The sequence below is a fragment of the Panthera uncia genome (genome assembly GCF_023721935.1).
Source record: "Panthera uncia isolate 11264 chromosome E2 unlocalized genomic scaffold, Puncia_PCG_1.0 HiC_scaffold_19, whole genome shotgun sequence".
In the NCBI taxonomy this organism is placed as follows: Eukaryota; Metazoa; Chordata; class Mammalia; order Carnivora; family Felidae; genus Panthera; species Panthera uncia.
The window spans coordinates 28244824-28267079 of NW_026057588.1; positions in this window are offsets into that span (position 1 = coordinate 28244824).

The following is a 22256-nucleotide window of genomic DNA, read 5'->3' on the forward strand; positions in this document are numbered from 1 at the left end:
ATAATACTGCTGTGCTAGAACATAGGAGTGAAGACATCCCTTCAATATCCTGCTTTTATTTAATTTGGATGTATACCTGAAAGTGGGATTGTTGGATCATACAGTGAATCTATTTTTAACTTTGGGGGAAACCTCTATACTGTTTTTCATAATGGCTGCATTTATATTTATATATATTAATTTATATTCCCACCAACACTGTACCTCTTCCACATTCTTACAAATAGTTGTTATCTTTTGCCTTTTTGATAATAGCCATTTTAACAGGTATGAAGTGATATCTCATTGTGGTTTTGATTTGAGTTTCCCTGATGATGAGTGATGTTGGGCATCTTTTCAGGTGCCTGCCAGCCATTCCTTATGTCTTCTTTCAGGAAATGTCTGTTCAGGTCCTTTGTCTATTTTTAATTGGGTCATTTGTTTTCTCACTATTGATTTGTCTGAGTTCCTTATATATTTTGGATATTAATTCCTTATCAGCTATATGGTTTACAACTATTTTCTCGCACTCCATTGCTTGTCTCTGCACTCTTTTGCCATGCAGAAGCTCTTTAGTTGATAGAATCCCATTTGTCTGTTTTTGCTTTTGTTGCTTATGTTTTTGGAGTCATATCCCAAAAAAATCATTGCCCAGACCAATGTCAAGAAGATTTTCCCTTCTTCTTTATTCTAGTAGCTTTACAGTTTCAGGTCTTACATTTAAGTCTTTAGTGTATTTTTGAGATGATCTTTGTATAGGGAGTGAGATAACAGTCCAATTTCTTTCTTTTGCATGTGGATAATCCATGTTCCCAACACCATTTATTGAAGACATTCTTCTTCCTCCTATGTGTATTCTTTGCTAAACATATGGATTTATTTCTGGGATCTCTTTCTGTTCCATTGGTCTGTATGTCTATTTTTATGACAGTGCTTTGCTCTTTTGATTACTATGGTTTTGAGGTATATTTTGAAATCAAGTAGTGTGATGCCTCAAGTTTTGTTTTTGTTTTTGTTTTTGTTTTTGTTTTTGTATCAAGATTGGTTTGGCTATTTGGGGTCTTTTGTAATTCCACGTGAATTTTAAGACTGTTTTTCCTATGTCTGTGAAAAAATGCCTTCGTGTTTTTTATAGGGATTGCACTGAATGTGTAGATGGCTTTGGGTATAGACATTTTAACAATACCAATTCTTCCAGTCCACAAACATGGGATATTGTTCCATTTATTTGTGTCTTCTCTGGCTTTGTCCATCAATGTTTCATAGTAAAAAAAAAATCTTTCCTTAGTCTAAAGTCTAAATAATTGTTGCATTCTCCGTTGGGATTTAACAGTATATATTTAAGCTTCAAATTAGCATCTTTTTATTACCGATGCTTTATAAATATTGCATCAGGTTATTCAGACAACTCCTGGTTATACAGCGGACCCCCACTGCATCAGGACTCAGCTACAGGATATGTCCCAAGAGAAAAATTCTGTGAAATTTCAAAATTTCTAGAGCTTCCTTCCAACGTAACATGTGTCTCTAACCCCTAGAGTGTGACACATTCCTATATTTATATGGTAGATTCAAACTAAACAATGATATAATGAGGAATATAAAAATGAGGAATTTGAGTTATCTATTCTGTCGTTCCTTACAACAAATAGAAGTTTTTATTTGTGTGTAACCTAGTGAAACAGTACAAACAGCTAGGTGTGATTTTTTTGTGTGGTAAAGCAAAATTTAATTTGTACAGGGAATATTTTATCGAATTGGAATAGTATCTTTGAAATTGAAATTTATTCTTTTTTTTTTTAAAGAGTATTTACTTTGAAACCGAGAGAGAGAGAGCACATGAGTTGGGGGGAGCAAGGAAAGAGAAGAGAGAGAATCCCAAGCAGTCTCCACACTGTCAGTGCAGAGCCTGACATGGGGCTCCTACCCACAAACCATGAGATCATGACCTGAGCTGAAATCAAGAGTCGGAGTTTTAACTGACTGAGCCACCCAGGTGCCCCTGCACCTTTTTTTAAAGTTTATTTATTTATTTTAAGAGAGAGAGCAGAAATTCATTTTGTAAATATACTTCTTTCTCTCTCTTTTTTTAAAGATTTTGTTTTGAAGCAATCTCCACACCCAACATGGGGCTCAAACTCACGACCCCGAGATCAAGGGTTGCACGCTCTACCAACTGAGCCAGTGCAGTGCCCCAAAATGTATTCTTTTAAAATTGTTTATTATTTGTTTTAAAGCTAAAGGACAAAATAATAATAATAATGGTTGTGGCAACTTCATTCATTATTACATAATTATGACTGAAAATAATTTTGCTGTATAGAAAAGAGGAACATTCAAAAATGATGTGCTTCATATTTTTAAAGATATTAGGTGTGCCACTACATACAAGACCTTTGCTTCCAAGAATTTGGAAGCTATTGATGGCTCACTGTGTACCTGACACTAGGTGCTTTGGATTCATTAAATCATTTATTTCACATAATAACTCCACAAGGTGAAACACTTCATTATTGCTATCGTCCCCATTTGTTGATAAAGCAACTGAGTCATCAAGATGCTGTAGAAGGGGTGAAGGTGGGATGAGAACCCAGGTAGTCTCCCTCCAGAGGCTGGGCGTGAACCACATGCTGCACGGCTCCTTATCTCACCCAGTAAATAATCACCACAAGCCACCTTTTACTGAGCACCAGTTATGTGCCAGGGGCTTCATATGCATTATCTCATTTAATCCTTTAGCAACCCTATGGAGCAGTTATCATGCTTTTCCTATTAGAGACTTAGGAAGCTGAGATTCAGAGAAGTTCAGTAACTTATCTAAGATCTGAGAGGTCTATGTGGCAGAAAGGGCGTTCGGATTCTGCCCTGCCCAGTTCCAGAACCCTTCTTCTTCCCATTGTTCTTTCATGTGCAGTAGTGGGAAAAAAAGGACCATGAGCTTCTGAAGTGCTAGAAAGGGCTTTCACATCAGCAATTGTAATCTCCGTGGGAGGGGCAGTGTTTGCCTCGTAAGTGTGACCCTATTGTTCCTTCCTCCTAGCCATAAAAGAAGGACAAAGGATACATGCCTTGTGAGTCAAAATGCCTTGTGGGATCAGGGGTTTGATACTTACAGGCAACACAAGAAAGGAGCCAGGATCAGAGAAGCCCAGGAGTTAGTGCAACAGAGGTAAACAGAGGCACACATATTGAGTTTCAAAGTGCAACAGCCAGAGAGAAGAGTGGCATTTTCTTTTTCTTTTTCTTTCTTTTTCTTTATGTTTATTTGTTTTTTGAGAGACAGAGCATGAGTGGGAGAGGAGCAGACAGAGAGGGAGACACCGAATCCGAAGCAAGCTCCAGGCTCCGAGCTGTCAGCACAGACCCCGATGCAGGGTTGGAACCCACGAACTGTGAGATCATGACCTGAGCTGAAGTTGGACCAACTGAGCCAGCCAGGCACCCCAAGAGTAACATTTTCTTGATTCATCAGAGAAAAAGCTCCGTCCCAGCAGGATAACACAATGCCCAGCCATGCTACCACAAAGGAGCATCACCAAAGAAGAGGAAGAAGGCAGCTATATGGTTTAGTCATGGCTGGCGGGAGGCACCACCAACAGGTCTCCAGATCTCTCCTTTCATCTATTGGCTTCAATCCTGGGCTAGAGCTTCATACAGTGACTGCAAGAACGGCCTCCCAAGGGGCGCCTGCGTGGCTCAGTCGGTTAAGCGCTCGACTTGTGCTCAGGTCATGATCTCACGGTTCATGGGTTCGAGCCCCACGTCGGGCTCTGTGCTGACAGCTCGGAGCCTGGAGCCTGCTTCGGATTCTGCGTCTCCCTCTCTCTCTGCCTCTCCCCTGCTTGCACTCTCTCTGTCTCTCAAAATAAATGTTAAGAAAAAAAAAAATGGCCTCCGGAAGTTCCTGGCTGCCATCCTGCCAGCTGCATACCCCAGCAGAAGGAGAGAGGACTTCTTTCCTGGAAAGGACAGCAAAATTCCCAAGCCTGAAATTTCCTGTCCCAGGTTTGGTCACATGCCCATCCTGAAACACTCAGAGAAAGGGACATGAAAATTCTCATATGTCAAGTCTGAATTATGTGCCTACCCCTGGTACCATGGTGTGGAGTCAGCCCACATGAACCACACGAACTAAGTGGGAAAAGACATTCTACTGTTTCCAGAAGAAAAGAGAATGAAAGTGTACAGACAAAAAGGAAAAAAAAAAGAACCCCCTCCCCAAAAAAAAACACGTTCACCTTGACAGTCACCTTAATTGCAAAATGCAACAATTCTCTTAGGCCTTCTCTGACTTCTTCCAGTTATATGTCACCCGGTTGACCACCTTATACTTGACCTCTTACAGCTTGATCTTGGGATCATACCAACCATGAGAAGACAAGGCAAGTGTCTGTCCAGTGGCCACCCTCGAGTCAGTCACTCTTCCAGGCCAAACCGATTTCATCACTTCCGAAGGCTCAGACCCTCCTTCTATATTGTGTGATGGAAATCATTCATCTGGTGACCCATTTCCCATGAGCACTGGGACTGAATTAGCCATCGCCGTCGTAATGCCACGCCTTTTCTCTTACAAAGTACACAGAAATCCCAACCACAGAGAGCAACATTATTAAGGGGATAATACTGACTCTTTTCTCGTTTACTTTTTCAAGGCATTTCAAGATTTTAGTTCCTGCTTATTGGTCATTTTTGAAGACGTCTTCCAAAACAATTATGACAAATAGGGATATCCAGAGACCAAGTCACATCCAGGTAACTTTGGTCATTTTGTCACGCCACCCATGGTCTTTTTTTTTTTTTTTTAAGTTTATTTTGAGAGAGAATACAGGTAAGTAAGAGGGGGAGGGGCAGAGAGAGAGACGGAGAGAGAGAATCTCAAGAAGGCTCCTCCCTGTCAGTGCAGAGCCTGACTCAGGGCTCAAACTCATGAACCATGAGATCATGACCTGAGCTGAAATCAAGAGTGGGACGCCTACCTGACTGAGCCACCCAGGTGTCCCCTACCCATGGTCTTTATCTGTACCACTCATTTGATCATGAATTCATATTCTGCCTTGCATTTCTGTTTGTGCGTTTGTCTTAGGTAAAGTTTCCAAGGGTCGTAAACACAAATTCTTACAGGTTTGGCTGGAGGGGCTGTGATGAACTGGAGAATATATTTCTCAATAAAAGGAAGTAGCCCCAACTCAGGTCTAGCTGGTGGTTGCCATGAGGGAACGTGGGACCTGTGTTTCTGAGCCATCTGACATTTTTCAAGAGAAGTCTGTGCTCTCAATTTTTAAGTGAAACATCTCGATCTCTAAATTCGGGCAACAACATCAAAATTTAGTTTTTATGTTATGTGTTTGCTTATAAATGTAAGGCACTATTTGCCAAACAAATCATATGTACCATCTTACAACTTTGGCTGTCTGTGCCTTGCCCCTTGCCAAGTGTACGCTTCTAGAAAGGTAGAAGGGCTGAGCGTTTTTTCTGCAAAGCTTACAGCACCTTTCATGGGATGGAACTCATGGCAAGCGGTCAATAAAAAACAGAAATAAAGTAAAGCTTGCTGACAGATGTTACACACACACAAATGCTCTCACAGCAATGGCACTGAGCATTGTATCCATTGAGATTTGTCTTCAAGGAGGTCGAATGACCTCGCCAAAACTTCCTTTCAAAGTTTGTGATTCTGTAGAAGCTGCCTTTCCAAGCCTGATGAGTCATTTATAGGGTCTGTTTTTTTAGGTTTATTTATTTATTTTGAGAGAGAGAGAGAGAGAGAGAGAGAGAGACAGCGTGAGTGGCGGAGGGGCAGAGAGAGAGGGAGAGAGAGAGAGAGAGAGAGAGAGAGAGAGAATATCCCAAGCAGGCTCCATACTGCTGGTGCAGAGAGTATTGTGGGGCTCAAAGCCACAAAACTGTGAGATCATGACCTGAGCTGAAACCAAGAGTCGGGTGCTTAACTGACTGAGTCACTCAGGCGCCCCTGATGTGTTCATTTAAATCAGAGTCCCCCTTGCAATGCAGGGTCCTGGTGTCCGGAGAAGGTAGCAGGCCTGTGGGCTCTGATCAAAAACGCTCACCCTACAAAAGCTGCTCATGGCACCCACCACATTTTTCTCCCAGCCTTCTCTCATTTTCTACAGAGCCCCTAATCTGTACACAGTACATACCAATGAGATTTACATATGATTTTAGCAAATCTCTAAAGCTATTCTGCTACTGAGTTTTATGTGTCAAAGCCACATTTAAGGAGATAAGAGTCCTCAGCCAAGCACAGATAAGGAAGCCCAGCATGGCCTTGGGTTCTGAGTCTATATCTGGAAAGGGCTAGGTGATGATTTGTTTAGGTGGCAGAGGTTTTAAATGTCCACTGATGAAGCATTATTTGAGAATCGCTTAAATGGAAATGGTACATAAAATCAATATTTAATTGATTAATTTCCTTTATGTGTCAGTGACCGGCAGGCTCCAAGACTGATATGAACTGAAGCCGAAAGCCAAACTTATGCCAGCTGGCTGCTCCGTGTCTACCTCCAGCTTTAGGATTAAAGTCAGCACAACTCACGAGAGTGTTTGAGGGCGGCCAGGAGAGTGGCGACAAGAGGGAAAGCCATCTACTCCCTCCTCCCCTGTTCCAATCCACTGCTGACTGACCCGCTCAAGGAGAGACTGTCGGTGAGGATACCTCTGTGCCTTGCCTGTGATGCAGCACTGCTCAGGGCTCCACCCACTGGGGGGAGGGGGCCGGGGAAAATTCCAAGAGTACCCAGTGGGAATATGTTGTTAAGAAGTCTGGGAGGGGCGCCTGGGGGGCTCAGTCGGTTAAACGTCCGACTTCGGCTCAGGTCACGATCTCACCATTCATGGGTTCAAGCCCCACATCAGGCTCTGCACTGGCAGTGTGGTGCCTGCTTGGGATTCTGTCTCTGTCCCTCTCTCTCTGCCCCCACCCCTGCTCATGCTCCCTCTCTCTCTTGCTCTCTCTCTCTCTCTCAAAATAAATAAACTTAAAAAAAATTAAAAAAAGAAGCCCATGGATGAGAAAGGAGAAAAGAAAGCCAGATGTCCCCAGGAGAGGGTGAAGGCAATAATTCTTAGGAAATGACGGCAGTAGGAGCATGATTATTTCTCCTGACTTACTTTTTTTTTTTTCTTATATAGGCTACATGCCCAGTGTGGAGCCCAACATGGAGCTTGAACTCACGACTCTGAGATCAAGACCTGAGTTAAGACCAAGAGTCGGTTTCTTAGCCTGCCGAGCCACCCAGGTGTTCCATTACTCACTCTTTTCTTATTACTGATATTCTCCTCCTCCACACTTTATTTGCTGTATCATTTGATTATCAACACAACATGAGAATTCCTACTTTTTTTAATGTTTATTTATTTATTTTGAGAGAGACCGCCAGCAGGGGAGAAGCAGAGAGAGAGAGGGAGACAGAGAATCCTAGGCAGGCTCCGTGCTGTCAGCACAGAGCCCGATGAGGGCTCCAACTCATGAGCCTCGAGATCATGACTTGAAACGAAATCAAGAGTCAAATGCTTCACCGACTGAGCCACCCAGGCGCCCTGAGAATCGCTATATATTTTTTACAGATGAGAAGTTGCCTCAGCAGAGATAGATGATGACGATAGAATTGTTGAGTTGGAGTTTTACACACGTGGAAACTGAAGCCCAGAAGAAAATAAGCTATTTACCCAAATCCAGTAGGTAGGTATTAGCAGAGACCAGTTTAGAACTCAGACTTTCAAACCTTACCTTCTTTGCTCTGGTGCCAACATTACTCAGGACCGTGCTCTACAAGCTAGTCTTTTGGTCTTGTCAACAGTCAAGGCTCAGAGGTGACAGGGACAGACAGGGTCTAAGGAAGGTTGGTCAGGTGGTCTTTAAAGTCTTGCCAATCTGTAGTAGATTATGAAAGAAAAGACAATGTAACCAACCCAATGTCTTAAATATGAACTTTAAAGAACTCCCGGCTTGTTCAATTTCACCCCTCTAGTGCTGACAAAATTTTCTGAGTATGGATACCCAACAGACCAAGATGAATGAATAGACCAGGATTACTTATAATTGACCTATTCATTGTTCCTATGCAGATGGTTCCACTAAGTATGTGAAAACAATTTGTTCTCTTAAATAGGTTATATATTCCCTACCCTCTATCTTGTTTACACTATTAATTTGCTTAGCAAACCCTTTTTTCCATATCTAGTACAAAGGTAAACTTCAGCTCAGCCAGAGGGTCTGAATTATTCATACATTCTAAATTAGCAGGGTCCAGATTAATGAGGTTTTACTCTACTTTTTATCCTCAACTACCTTCCCTTGGGGCATAGAGTCATTGCTCTCCACTCTTTCCTTCCCTATTATCATAAACTATATCCCCCAAGTGATACTCCTTTAAAGGGGCACCTGGTTACAGTCTCTCTGGAGCAGCTCCGAAGGCACAATGAGAGAAAGACACGCACAAGCAGTCATGTGCTGCACATTTCCTCTTGCCCCATCCTTGGTGCAAACCTTTGCAGTAAGTAGCTATCGGAAGTAACAACTAACTTAACTTCCCTTTCTCCCACATATAATATTTTAAAGAGGACTTGGGCGCCATGAGGCCATTAGCTGGGAGGACAGAAGCAGAGAAAGTCTTGCGGGACTTCTCCAACGGACTCCTTGGCAGTCATGTACTTACTTAGCGAGAATTAGAACTCCAGCTCCACCTGACAGTACGAGAGGGCTGGCTGGTTTATGATCACACCCGGCTCTTCGGTGTTAGATAGGTATACACATTTGAAACATTCATTCCCGTGCACATTCACAAACAACAACACCCTCCATCCCCCAAAAATTACTCCAGGGAAGGAGGTCTCTCTCTCTCTCTCCGCCCCCCCCCCCACTCTGCCAATGTCATCTTTATGATGTGAAAATAACTATTTTGAGGTTGATGCAATCTGTGAAAACTAAAAGCAAAGAAATTCTATGTGTTTATCCAAGGTAAGCATGGAAGCACCAGGAACATAAGAACACGGACACTGTTGAGGATTAGCCGAAAGCCAGTCGCAGTATGCACGCTCATTTCCTCTTTTACTGTTTAATTCCCCCATGATGCCATCTGATCAGTTCGCGAATGTCCCCTGTGTCTTTGCCTTAACAATCGAGCCTGGTAGGCCATTCCACACATTTGTGATTCTCCGCATGAAAAAAATGCTTCCTGACATCTGTTCTGAATTTGTTTCTCTTTAATTTCCATTTATGCTTCCCTTATCCTAACATCTGTGTCATTCTGAAAACAGTAACTCAGACTGACGTTATCTGTGCCATTTACAATTTTATATTCCCCAGCTAGAAGTTCCTCTTAACCATGTAGTGGATGTGGAATTCTGGTGGAGGTTCAATCCGGCGAGTGGGGCTCAGCTGTGATTTCAGAGGGCTCAGGAGATGTGTCAGTCCCCAATCCTTTCTCAGTATCTGCTTTGAAAGAGAAGCCAGGGGGGGTCAAACCTGGATAAACACAGTCTTTCAGCTGTAATCCTTTCTGCTGAGACCCCTCCCCCGACTCATCAATGCAGAGGTATATGTCACTCTTAGTATCCTAAGGCTTACCTGCCCTGTCTTCTAAGTCACTTTCCAGCATGATTCAGAGACCAGGGTGTTGCATATACTCAGGAAATGTTTGTTGGACGAATGCATGAACCAAAGAAGGTAGGTGGGTGGGAAGAAAGAAGGGAATGAAGAATGGTTGTTTCTTAGAAAACAAAAGAGGGCAAGATCTGAAACTCAAAGTCAACTCTAAAATGATTGTATCCTCCTAAAGTGCATCTGCTTCTTAGAGCTGTAATTTGGATGATCAAAATATCTCCCCCCCCCCTTACCCTGAAGCCCCCACTGCTCAGGTAAGTAGGCTTGATGAGTCCATCCTGTACCCATGTCATTTACATAAATTCTAATCAGGGTCGTGAAAGGCTGTGTTCTGGCCACATTTTCTGGCTCGCAGTTCCCATAGGCATCCCCTGTTTTCATCTCTTTTTCTAAGCTTCAGACATGTGCCTGAAACATGTCCTGAGATCCAAGTGCTTCCCCAAAGAGTTAAATGTCCTTTAGTTTTAGGAGAATAATACAGTCATTGAAGAAATTTTTATCTGTTGTGCAACTCCCATGTACAGGCATTGCGCTACATGCTCAGAATACAATGAAGAAAAACAGACATGGTCTCCACCCAGATGGAACTTAAAGTCCAGTGGGGGAGGCAAAAAAAAAAAAAAAAAAGGCATAGATAAGCAAGCAAATCAAATTAACCTCCAAGTGTACTTGTGTCCAAGGAGAGGGCATTATAAGAAAGAAGGAACAGGTTTTTTTAGATTGAGTGTTGGAGGAGAATCACAAAATATAACAACACAATAAATATGGAGCACAAGTAGCCAAAGTCATCGTAAGCAATGAGTTGGTCAAGTGTAGAAGTTCATAGGAACCATGTGTCAGTAGAATAGAGACAGGGGCCAAGAGAAGTTGGCATCCTCTAACATGGCGGCAGAGATGGATACCCTGTACCTATGCTAATGGGAGTGGAGATGCAAAGTCTCTACTTGTTTTTCAAATATTAAACGATTGGCAAAATAATGCTATTAGAGCTTAAGGAAGAGAGAGCTTGGTGAATGCTGGAGATGTCTCTTTAAGAGAACAGCCTTAGGCAGAGCTGAATGGTAAGAAGGCGAAAAAAGCTCTGCCTGTCTCCTCTTCCAGGAAACCGCCATCTCTTGCTTTAATGACGGCTCCTGCCTGCTCGCTGTTTACCCTGATGAATCCATAAAGACATTCCTAAAGTGTCAGCCTGATCCTGTCACCTCATGCTCCAACCTTTCCATGGCCCCCACTTGTCTTCAAGGTGAAAGCTGAGCTTTTTTGTGTGGTTTACAGGGACCCTCATCATCTGGCCCCTGCACACCTATCTAGTCACGCCTCTTAGAAGTTTCCACAACCCCCTCAATTTACATTCTACTTGCACCAACTTCCTTCAAACCCATGAGTACATGATGCACCAGTTGCTGGTACTGTTCCTTCCATCTGGATCTCTCTTTAGTCCTCCACTCAATGACCTCTTGCTCGCCCTCTGGGAAGCCTTCTCTGTGCCTCTGCCACGCCGGAGTTGGGGGAGTTTTGCTGTGTGCTCTCACAGCCACACACCCCCATAGCATGACCCTATCCCACTAGATTATAACAATCTGTTTAAATGCTTCCTCACTCCCATGATACACTCTGTGAAGGCAGAGCCTGTATCAGTCTTACTCTCCACCAGTTCCCAAGGACCAGCATAGTTCTTTCTGAAAACGAATAATGAGTGGGTGCTGATTAAACTGTTGAAGCCACATTGCTGGGCTGAAAGGATTTTTGGCCAATGGATCTAGAAAGAAGATGATCTGACATCCCACTGACCGATTCCAAGCTTCCCCATTGGAACCATCCCCACTCAGAGATGAATCAGCCTCCCAAACATAAATCTGGCTCCAACTAGAGAGCCCCAATGAGACAGAGCCCAGAGTTCTGCCTATTAGCATCTAAGAAGAAATTGTGGGGAGGCAGGGGAATAGAGGAAGAAGAGAGAGGTGTTTCAGCACTTCTCCAAATGACACCAGCCTTGACATCAGAAAGCCCAAGAAAAGCACAGCTGCCTTTTTCCCCCACTCCCCCTCCCAAGTTAGGATGTGCTCCTTGTGTCAGGATTCAGTTTCCCCCTTTTGGAATTATTTATGTGTCACTGGGCTTAAATAAAGAATCCACTCTTTGGAGGAAAACATTTTATGTTCCCCCCACCTCCAATTTCTGTTAAACATTTGATATACTGATCCTGTTTTTAACTAAGCTCCAGTCTGTGAGTAATTGGTAAGTTTTCTTTCCTGGTTATATCATACTAAAGCTTATTCAGATGTGATAACGTTTTTGCTGCTGTATCTTGGCAACATGATTTATTCTGCAAATGCTCAGTGTTACCGTCTCACAAAGCTGTACCATCTGGGTTGAATTAATAGGCTACCCAGAGAAATAAATGAGAATGGTCTCCCATAATTAACATGTAGGTAAAGTATATTTAACAGATTATTATAATTAATATGTCAGTTACTGATTTCATGCTAAATAGAATTGTGAACACAAGATATTAAGATTAGTTACCTTCTCTGTGTGTGCCTCGAAAAAAAAAAATGCAATGGAGAAAGAAATGAGGGCACGGAGTTCAGTATCAATAACATTGACCTTCACATTAAGAGCATCAGATACCAAAACTCTAAGCAAACAGTGACAATGTCAGGCATTATAAGCTGGGAGCAGCAAATTACTGGTTTCATAAATTCAGAGTTTATACCAGAGATGTCCAGAATATCCCAGATGTGACCTGCAAAAGCACAAGAATGTGCTTAATTTATACACAGCTGAAGGCGGCTATCTAAAGGAAGGGGGGTGGGGGTAGGGGAGGGAAGACAAAGAAAGAAACCAGATTTGCTCCTAATGCCAGTCTGCATTCCCTGCTGCTCAGTACTGTATGCAAAATGCCAGTTTGAGAGAGAAAACCCACAAAGGAGGCCTAGAGGCGATGGGAACTCAGGAGATACAGGCATCTGCGCTGGGTCCTCGTGGGGAGTGGATAGAGTTTGAGTCAACTGGCGTGTATAGCAATGGACAGGGTCACTCTCATGGATAGCAATGGTTGGGGTCACGGGAAACAAGGCAGCAGGGGCTGGGGACAAGAGCGATGACGACTCACTGTCCTTTAATGTGTCTTTCACGACAAATTCCTCTATCAGGATTACTAAGTTCCATTTCTTTCAAAGCTTCTGGGAAAAGGAGAGGTTCATCTTGGCAGAGATTCTCAGGGGGATGCTGAACTGAACTGTTAACTCACCCAGCCTCGAAAGCCCCCCTTCATACAGGTTCAGCTGGCTGTAATGGACGTGTGTGTGCTTCACAGCACAGCGATGCAACAATACATTTTTTTCCCATGTGTGTTTGTGTATGCATACGTGTGTGTAATTGAAGCAAGAATGTGAATCTATTTCCTTCGGTCTGGCTTTTCCTAGTCATTGAAAGGAGGTCTTCCTCCCCCCCACCCCCAGACAGTCCCGCTGTCCTGTACTCCTCACCAGTGCTCAGTGATCGGAAACTCATTGGGAATCTCCTTACTTTCTCACTGACCTTGAGAGGCTAGGCTTGGATTAAAATGATAATTCTGATTTCAACTGACACTTTCAACTTCTGCCTTCATGGACCTCCAAGAGAGACCACATTTCTGGGACTCCCGATTCCCCCCCCAACAGAGAACAGCACAGAATGCCCCACTCACAGAGCGTCTGCTTCCAAGCCTCCCTAATTGATGAACAAATGGATTCATGAATCCTCCAAGCTGAGCCTTCCTTACAGAGTCCCTGAGGATGGAGTTCAGCACGTTTCCAAAATAAGCAGGCCATCAGAGGAATGACAGAGCTGAACGAAATATGCTTCCCAACGATGTATCTGTTTAGGCTTTAGGAGCAAAATGAAAACGAGTTTCTCTGTCACCCTTTTCTCTATAGCACAAAGGAAGGAGCAAATATTGTCGTAACCAGAGGGGGACAGGGTTACAGAAAGAGGAACCATCAGGTTAGCTCAAGGAAAAAGAGGTTAGGAAAATGCGAATCAAAACCACAATGCGCTATGACCCCATGCCTGTTAGAATGGCCATCATCAAAAACACAAGCTAACAAATGCCGGTGTGGATGTGGAGAAAACAAAACGCTGATACACTGTTGGTCGGATTACAAACTGGCACAGTCACTACGGAAGACAGTATGGAGGATCCTCAGAAAGCTACAAACAGAACTACCTTGTAATCTAGCAATTCCATTTCTGAGAATATATCCACAAAGGAAATGAAAACACTAACTCAGAAAGATATCTACACCTGAACGTTCATAGCAGCGTTCTTTCCAAGAGCCAAGATGTAGAAACAACCTAAGTGTCCATCGACAATGAATGGAAAAAGAAGTGATATGTACACAGACACACACACACACACACACACACACACTGAAATATTATTCAGCCATTAAAAAAATAAGAAACCCTACCACTTGTGACAACATGGATAGACCTGGAAGCCTAGAAGGCATTATGCTAAGTGTAATAAGTCAGACGGTGAAAGACAACTACTGTATAATCTTGCTTATGTGTGAAATCTTAAACAAACAAAAACCTCAGAGAAAAAGAGATCAAACTTGTGGTTACCACAGGTTGAGAGGCAATTGGAGGAAAGTGGTCAAAAAGTACAAACTCCCAGAAGATAAAGTACCAGGGATATAACGTTCCATGATGGCTATAGCTAACGCTGTTGTGTGATATGTAGGACAGTTGTTGAAAGAATCAGTCCTGAGAGTTCTCATCACAAGAAGAAAATAGTTTATTTATTCTTTTTTCTTTCTTTTCTTTTTACTATATCTATGTGAGAAGACGGGCGCTTGGGTGAATCTGTTGTAATCATTTTGCAAAATATGTAAATCAAACCATGATGCTGTATGCCTTAAACTCACATAGTCATGTCTGACAATTATTTTTCAATATAACTGGGGAAACAAAACAGGGATTTGTTCAGATGATCCAGGAAAGGTTCAGAGCATGCAAGAAGACGAAGTCCTCTTGATCTCAGGAGAGAATTCTAACATAAAAGGAGCCCCCCTCTCAAGGTCTCTCTCTCCGGGACTCCATTTTCCCCTTCTTTACTTTTTTCCTTCTCCCGGCTTCCTTCTCTCTTTCTCGGCAGGGTCACCTCCTTTGCTCCATTTGCACATGGGCTGAGACACGCTTCCACCTTTTAAATTCTTCCCAAATAAACCACCCCCCAAGAAAGGCTGACTTGAGTTCCAATGCTACAATCCCAGCTCTCCAGGAGAGAATCCAAGTGGCTGAGCTGGAGTCAGGGTTCAAAGGGACAGGAATAAAGTGGCCCCCGAAGTGGTCCCCTCAGCGGGGGTGGGGGAAACAACCTGATGTGAGGTGGGGGGTGGGAGGGGCAGCAGGATGGAGGCAAAGTGATTTATACCATTTGATTTAATTTTTTTCATTTTATCGATATCCTGTTGACTTACCATTGCAGTGTGGGATGTTATGTGCTCTTTTCAAGGGGAGTTTGTTTTCACTCCACCTTGGGTTGATTTGTTCTGGTTTCTAAAACACCTTTTCGAACGCACCTGTCATTCACGGTGTTTCTAAGACAAAACTCCAAAGTTGCTAGAAGAGAGTGCACATACCTCTCTATGATGTTTTTAGAGTTACCATGAGTAGGGGGCCATCTGCGCTTTTGGTGATTTATTGTATCCCTGACTCCCGTCACTGTGCTTGGCTCATAGTAGATACCGAAAAGATATTTGTTAAAGAAATGAACCAATTAATGAGGCTTCATCAAAGGCTGTAAGCCTCCAGCATCAGTGTCTCAAGTAGCCATTCTTAGGGATCTCCCTTTCACTGTTAGCAAACAGAGGCTACGTGAAGTTTCAGCTTTGGGAGCATAGACGTCATGGAGAGTGCTGCTCCCAGGCTCCAGCTGAGTCTGCGGGTGGGCAGCCTGTGTTCAGAGGTGAAGTGTGTACAGCTCAGGAAGCTGAAATCTGCCATAATACACATAAGCCCTGGGCAGCTCAAGGGAAGGCAGGACTCAGATGAGCTCTTGAACATAAAGGGAGCTCCAGGGGGAGCATGACAACCAGAGAAACTGTCCCCACACGAGAATGGTCCTAAGCACAAGAGAAAGAGCTAAACCTAGACTGCATTTGATTACATTTCACTGGAATCCCTTTAATAATGCCAAAAATGGTCTCTCATGCATTTACTTTAAATTACAGAAGTAGGTCTGACCCTGCAGTTCTACTCCTAAGGATCTGTTTTAGAGAAATATCCAGTCACGTGAGCAAAGATACATTGGCAAGAGGATTTGCTGCAGCAGAGTTTAAGATGATATTTTTTAATGGGGGTGAGGGGATGGTCAAAATAGGTGAAGGGGATTAAGAGGTACAAACTTCTAGCTTTAAGATAAATAAGTCACGGAGATAAAAAGTACAGCATCGGGAATATAGTCGATAATATTGTAAAAAAAAAAAAAAACACAACAATGGAAGCATCTGAAATGTCCAGTGGTCAAGGAATGACTGAGCAAAATATATATGTCCATACCTATGGATTAAATGTAGTGCATCCAAAACACTCTGGTAGATCTACATGTGCCATGGACATGGAAAGTGGCCAAGATACGTGATTCTATTTTTGTTTAAAAATAAACTCTATACATGTGTTGTGGAAAGACTACAAATCCATAGAGAGGAACTCAGAAAATATGTACCCAACTTTCCGACTAGTTACCTCTGGGGAGTGAGATGGCTAGGGGAGCCACTGAGGGGAATGTTCATGTGGTACCTACTCCCCGCTGTCCATTTCTGTGTTGAGGTTTTAAAGCAAAAGCATTGCTTTTGTGAGTTTCCAAACTATCTTTCAATAAGGAAAGCAGAAAAAAATTATGCAGAGGTGCCAACCACACTCCCCATATAAAGAACCTGTCTCAGACACTGAGTAACTTACAAGTCACTTGTCGAATTTGGGACTGGAATCGACATACTTCCATCGCACCTCCATGAAGCAATGGGTTTAAACTGTGTCATGATGCATTTAAGTTAGGCGTGAAGATTCAAACCATTATAGACTGGTATGCATTGTGATCCATTAGTAGAGTAATTTATAAAGTCAGTGAGGTGATTTACAATGTGGCCTCTTGGGTCTTCTAGCCTGAGCTTTGGATTTTGCTCACTTGTAAGCTTTGTGACCTTGAGGAAGCTCTATAACTTTTTCTTATATTTCAGATTATTTGCTTGTAAAATTAGGATAATAATAGCATCTACCCCTGCTCACTATAAAAATATAAATTCTATATGTTAAGCACAGTTGCCTGAGACAAGTTTTCAAATATATTAACCAGTAAATAGGTATCAGTCACAAGAGATCTTATAAGATATAAAAGATGAATCATCTGCCTAGGTTCTTAAGGTGTGATTCACAATCCCCAGCGGCCCAGAACTGGGTTTCTGTGTATCTCTGAGCCACCAGAAATTACATGGAAAATTTTATGGGAAAAAGTATCTTACTAGGGAGAAGGTGTACAATCTTATCATAGCCTTAAAGGTATCCCTGAAAGCTAAGGATCACCAGCTGAACTCTACCTCTTCCAAACCCAACACAGTCCCCAATACCAGTCCTCCGCACCAGCCTACACCTGCAGCTTCTCAGGACCTTCATCCTTGCCGGGGGTCCTATGGCCACCCTTTCCCACCGGAGCTGAGTCTGCCCTGGACTGTCCAACCAGCCAATCTCATTATGTTAGAATAATCTAGCCTAACAACAGGTCAACAAATCCATAAATGCATTTTATCAATGAACTGACCAGTTTGGCTTCATTTATCAGCTGGACTACTGAATTCGTCAGAATTGTTTCAAGTGCCGCAAATCCAACTCTTTTTTTTTTTTTTTTTTTTTTTTTTGATGAAAAAGCGCAGAACTTGTTCACACAAACGAGTCCAGGAGTGCATCTGATTTCAAGCAAGAATGTATCCAGGTGCTCAAACAATATCATCAGGAATCCGTCTCCATCTCTTATCTCTGCTTTGTTCGGGGCTGGCTTCAATCTCAGGTGATCAGATGGCAACTATGAAGCTCAGCAGCTCCAAGTCAGTGACCTCAGCTAAAAAAGAGAGCTCCTCTTTCTCAGTAGTATCAGCCAGGTTTCCAGATCTGCTCCCATTGGTCCGCTTGGTCACCGGCCCACCTCTGAACCAATTGCCGTGGCCAAGGAGATGGACAGCTATGATTGGTTAGCCCCGGTCCCACCTCTGGAGCTAGGCGACCGAATCACCCCCTCCAACCACATGGATTAAGAGTGGGTGAAGGATGGTGTCCAGAGAAAATTGGGGTGTTGTAACCAAAAGAAAGAGAAATGGATTTGAGATTGGATGACTGTTTGCTAACCTGTTACTAGCCATCTCAAAGACACAGCCTCTGTGCTGGTGGATCCAAAACACAGCAGCCACGTCTTTTCTGACGGAGACAGCCTGGACCAGTCCGGATCCAGCAGCACCAACGCCACGGCTTCTGGCAAAAGACTTCCCAAACCAGGGATGGCTGCTGTCTTCTCCAATAGATAAGCCACACGGACATGGCTTCTGCTACTTACCTCCTCTCAGTATCTCTCCACTGAGGTTTTCGAAGCTCATATTAGCCTGTCAGAAGGAAAGGATTAACATGTATTTTGATTTCTGTTGAAAACACGTTGTTTCAGAAATAAAGTTGGCATGGCAGGCATCTTGGTTGATTTAATCTCTGACACAGAAGCTTATTTATAGCATCACAGCCTTCTGAATGTTTAAAAACTCAAGCATTATAAGCCTGCTGTGCTTTTCCTGTGAAGTATGGAACAGCACTAAATGAATAATGCCACCTGGGCCAGCAGCACAGGCGTGCTCCGGAATCAAACACAGCTTTCATCTGCTCCTGCTATGTGTGAGCTCCCTTCTGCTGACACTGGATCCATCCTGCGGGATGTTTCCTGGGCCACCAACCCACGTCCTGCGAGTGGAAGTCCAGAAGGGAACAGGCTGCTCCCTGACCCCCTTTTCCAGTCCGCTTCTTCTCTCTTGCGAATCCTCTCCAGGGCCGACTGGACACATCTCTGAAATGGATGAGCTTTTCTGTGCTGCGTCTCCCCCACAAGATAACCCTTTCTACTGGCAGTCCGATTCTGCCAGACAAGTGTCAAGAATATTTTTTGAAAAATGGTATGAAAGCAACTTAAGGCATCCTCCTCATTTCCCAGGTCAAAGCGAGTCTCAACCAGTACATTTTCCCCCAACCACGAAATCTCACTACAAATAGATATTGGTGGCAGACATGGGTTAATTTAGGCATTTAATCCTGCCTTCCTAAAACTTGATTATACTCAAGTTAAAAGGTAAGTTGTCTGGGGTGTATTTAAAACAGTCGGGCAGCAGCACCTTTTTGGGCAGAGGATCCCCAATGACTGCAATGAGTGTAAACATTTTATATTAATGTGCAGGCAAGTATCAACAGCCTCTAGGCTATGATCTGTATGTAATGTGTATACTTTTACTGATCGGGAATCAGAGATTTTTTTTGGAAGGGGAGGTCTCAATTGTCAGACATTGTGGTTTTGATGTTTTAGACAAAGAACAGACCTCATACGTTTTAGATCGAGCTAACACCACCTCTTTTGGAATCTGGATATAAAAATAGGTATTCCATATCAAGACTTTTCTGTAAGACATACAACACAGAATGGCTAGAAAATTACTCTCCATTCTTTTTTTTTTTTAATTTTTAAAAAAATGTTTCTTTATTTTTGAGGGAGTGAGAGAGACACAGCACAAGCAGGGAAGGGGCAGAGAGAGAAGAAGACACAGAATCCGAAGCAGGCTCCAGGCTCTGAGCTGTCAGCACAGAGCCAGATGCTGATCTCGAACCCATGGCCTGGGGGATCATGACTTGAGCCAAAGTTGGACACTTAACATACTGAGCCACCCAGGTGCCCTGAGCTATTCTCCATTCTTAATCATAGGTTGTTTACAGGAAGGTCCTCATCAGAGGAAGAAAGTTCTCAGAGCCAAGCCAGGGACCTCTGGAAGAGGCATGTGACAACCCTGGTGAACTGCTAACATATTGAGTATTAATACAGTGGCCACGCTTCTGAACCAAATAATCAGAGCAAGTGCTCTGAGAAGCATAAAAGTTCTTCTTGGGGTCAATATTGAAAAAAGGACCATCACAGAAAATGTATTACTGTGCTGACAGGACTCAGAATACCATCTCAGCCTTGGGTTTCGATTACAAATGCATCAGCTATATGAGCACGAGTGAGCCATTTTTCCCCAGTAAACCTCAGTTTCCACATCTGTGTAATGGTGGTAATTGTATTGCCTACTTCCTAAAGTTGTCATGAGATACTGGTAGTATCACTGTAGGTGAGGTTTGTTTGTGTCATGGAAACCCTTAAGGTATAAGACAATAAAATAGATGTCGAATCGCCTCTGCAGAACATGCTAAAAAGTCATAAAAGTGATTTATTAAGCTCTTGGCTCATAGATAACCTTGAGGAAAAGCAAAAAGAAGTTGGATTGAGAAGGTCAGCACTGAGGTTCTAGAAAAATCTCTGGTGTATACTGACAGCGTTCAGCATCAAAAGCCATGGTACCAGCAATTTCCACTGGGAAGAGCAACCAATAGAAAGATGAACGATGGGTGGCTTTGGAGGGTATGGTCAGCATGGCTGCCATCGGTCATCTGTACAGATAGACTGTATGGTACCAGTAAGACACAGCAGAGAAGGAAATGGCTGCCACATAGGGGTGCCCAAGACAGCAAGTTCTCAGATCTCACGGGATTCCTCCTAGATAGCTCCCAGTGCTGTTCAGGAGGAATATGATGGAGCTGGATATCCCACAATTAGATACAATTAGACCTAAAGCAATGTTGTTTGGAATCTGACTTTTTTCTCCATGCTAGTGTGACCTAAGGAATGCAGATTCAGATGGATGTGAAAATGTTTGGCCTATAGAAAAATGCTTTATGACAAAGGGAAGCAACTCATTGAGGTGACCAGCTGGCAAAATCTGTATAGGCAGTGCTGGTGACCCACAACAGGACCCAAGCCTAGAAGGGGGAGAACACAGATGGAGCCCCTCAAAGGAACCCATGTCACACAGGCACAGCAAGTCTCTTTCGGGGGTGATATGATGGCCAGAGATGGAACCTGGAGAAAAATGTGGCTACTACAGTGGGCAGTTGCCAGAGTTTTCCACGAGGAGAATAAAAAGAATGGAGAAGCCCACCAGACTTCAGCTTATTAAGAATTTAGCTTCTTTCACAGACCCTTTCAATGCAAATATAAGCAGAAATAAATTTCTCCAAAGATAAGAAAGAGCTAGATCAGGACTCCTCCAAAGTAGGAGAGAACTTGGGGGGAGAAAGGAAGTCAACTCAGAACTGAAGAAGACAAGAAGAGAGGTTGAAAACAAAGTCCTGATTCCTGGGGGCCAGGGGAACAATAATCACAAGGACTCTGGTTTTTCTGTGACAGTCTTTCTGCAAGAAGCCTTCATGGGCCTTCATTGCAACCGTACTGCTGAGGAATCTAGAAGGTGTCTCTCCCGGCCACTCAATATTCGAAGCTCTAGATCCAAAAAGAAGCAGATGATTCTCTTCCTAAGAGTTCAGCAGTCTGGGACTCAGAAAGAGGGAGGTAGGAAGGAAAGCCAGCACGTACAGAAGCCTACCAGACAAACCTGAGTATTTAGCCAACGAATCAGGTCTGTGTCACCTGGGTGCTGGGACATAGGTTTGCAGGATGGAAACTGAGGGCCAGTGGGGCTCCTGATTAATTAGTGGCATTCAGGCCGATTCATGGTCATTGTTTCTTCCTCAGAAACAGAGGCAATGGATGGGATGCCTGGGTGGCTTAGTCGGTTAAGTGTCTGACCCTTGATTTCAGCTCAGGTCGTGATTTCACAGTTCATGGGATCAAGCCCCACGTCAGTCTCTGAGTTGACAGTGCAGAGCCTGCTTGGCTCTACTACTGGCAGTAGTGGTGAGAGGTTTTAGAACACAAGCTTACGGTCAGACCGATCTAGGTTCAAATCTTGGCCCTGCCAGCTACGCACTGTGTGACACTTTGGGTGACAAAGTATCTATCTCTCAGAGCTTCAGCCTTTCCACACTTGGAGTAGGGAGAGTGGAGGACCTTTCTTGTAGATTTGCTATGATAATTCAATAAAACGGTTGCAAAAATCATGCAGCACAGTGTCTGGAACGTAAAGGGCCAGTAGATGCTTGGTGTTGATTATTGTTACTCCTTCTCAGGGGAATACCACCTTTCATCAAGGTCAGGTTGATGGAGGTAGCATCTGCCACTAAAGGGGTGCGGGGAGTCTGTTTTCTACTCCACACACTTCAATTCCTCCCTCCCTTCCTGCCTCCCTCCCCACCATCCTCCCGAATTCACCGACTGGGGGACTCTGGCTTTCAGTCTTTCATGCAGACATCCCTCTGCTGGTTATTTTTAGACTTGGAACATTCCATAATCTCTGAAAGAGGACACAGGGTTTTGGTCATTGAGCCAGTCCTGGACCAGGAGTCAAAGATCCTAATAGAGTCTTGGCTCTTTTGTGTACTGGCTGCCTGTGCTTAAATAAATGCTTTTTCTCTCTCTCAGTTTCCTTTTCTATAA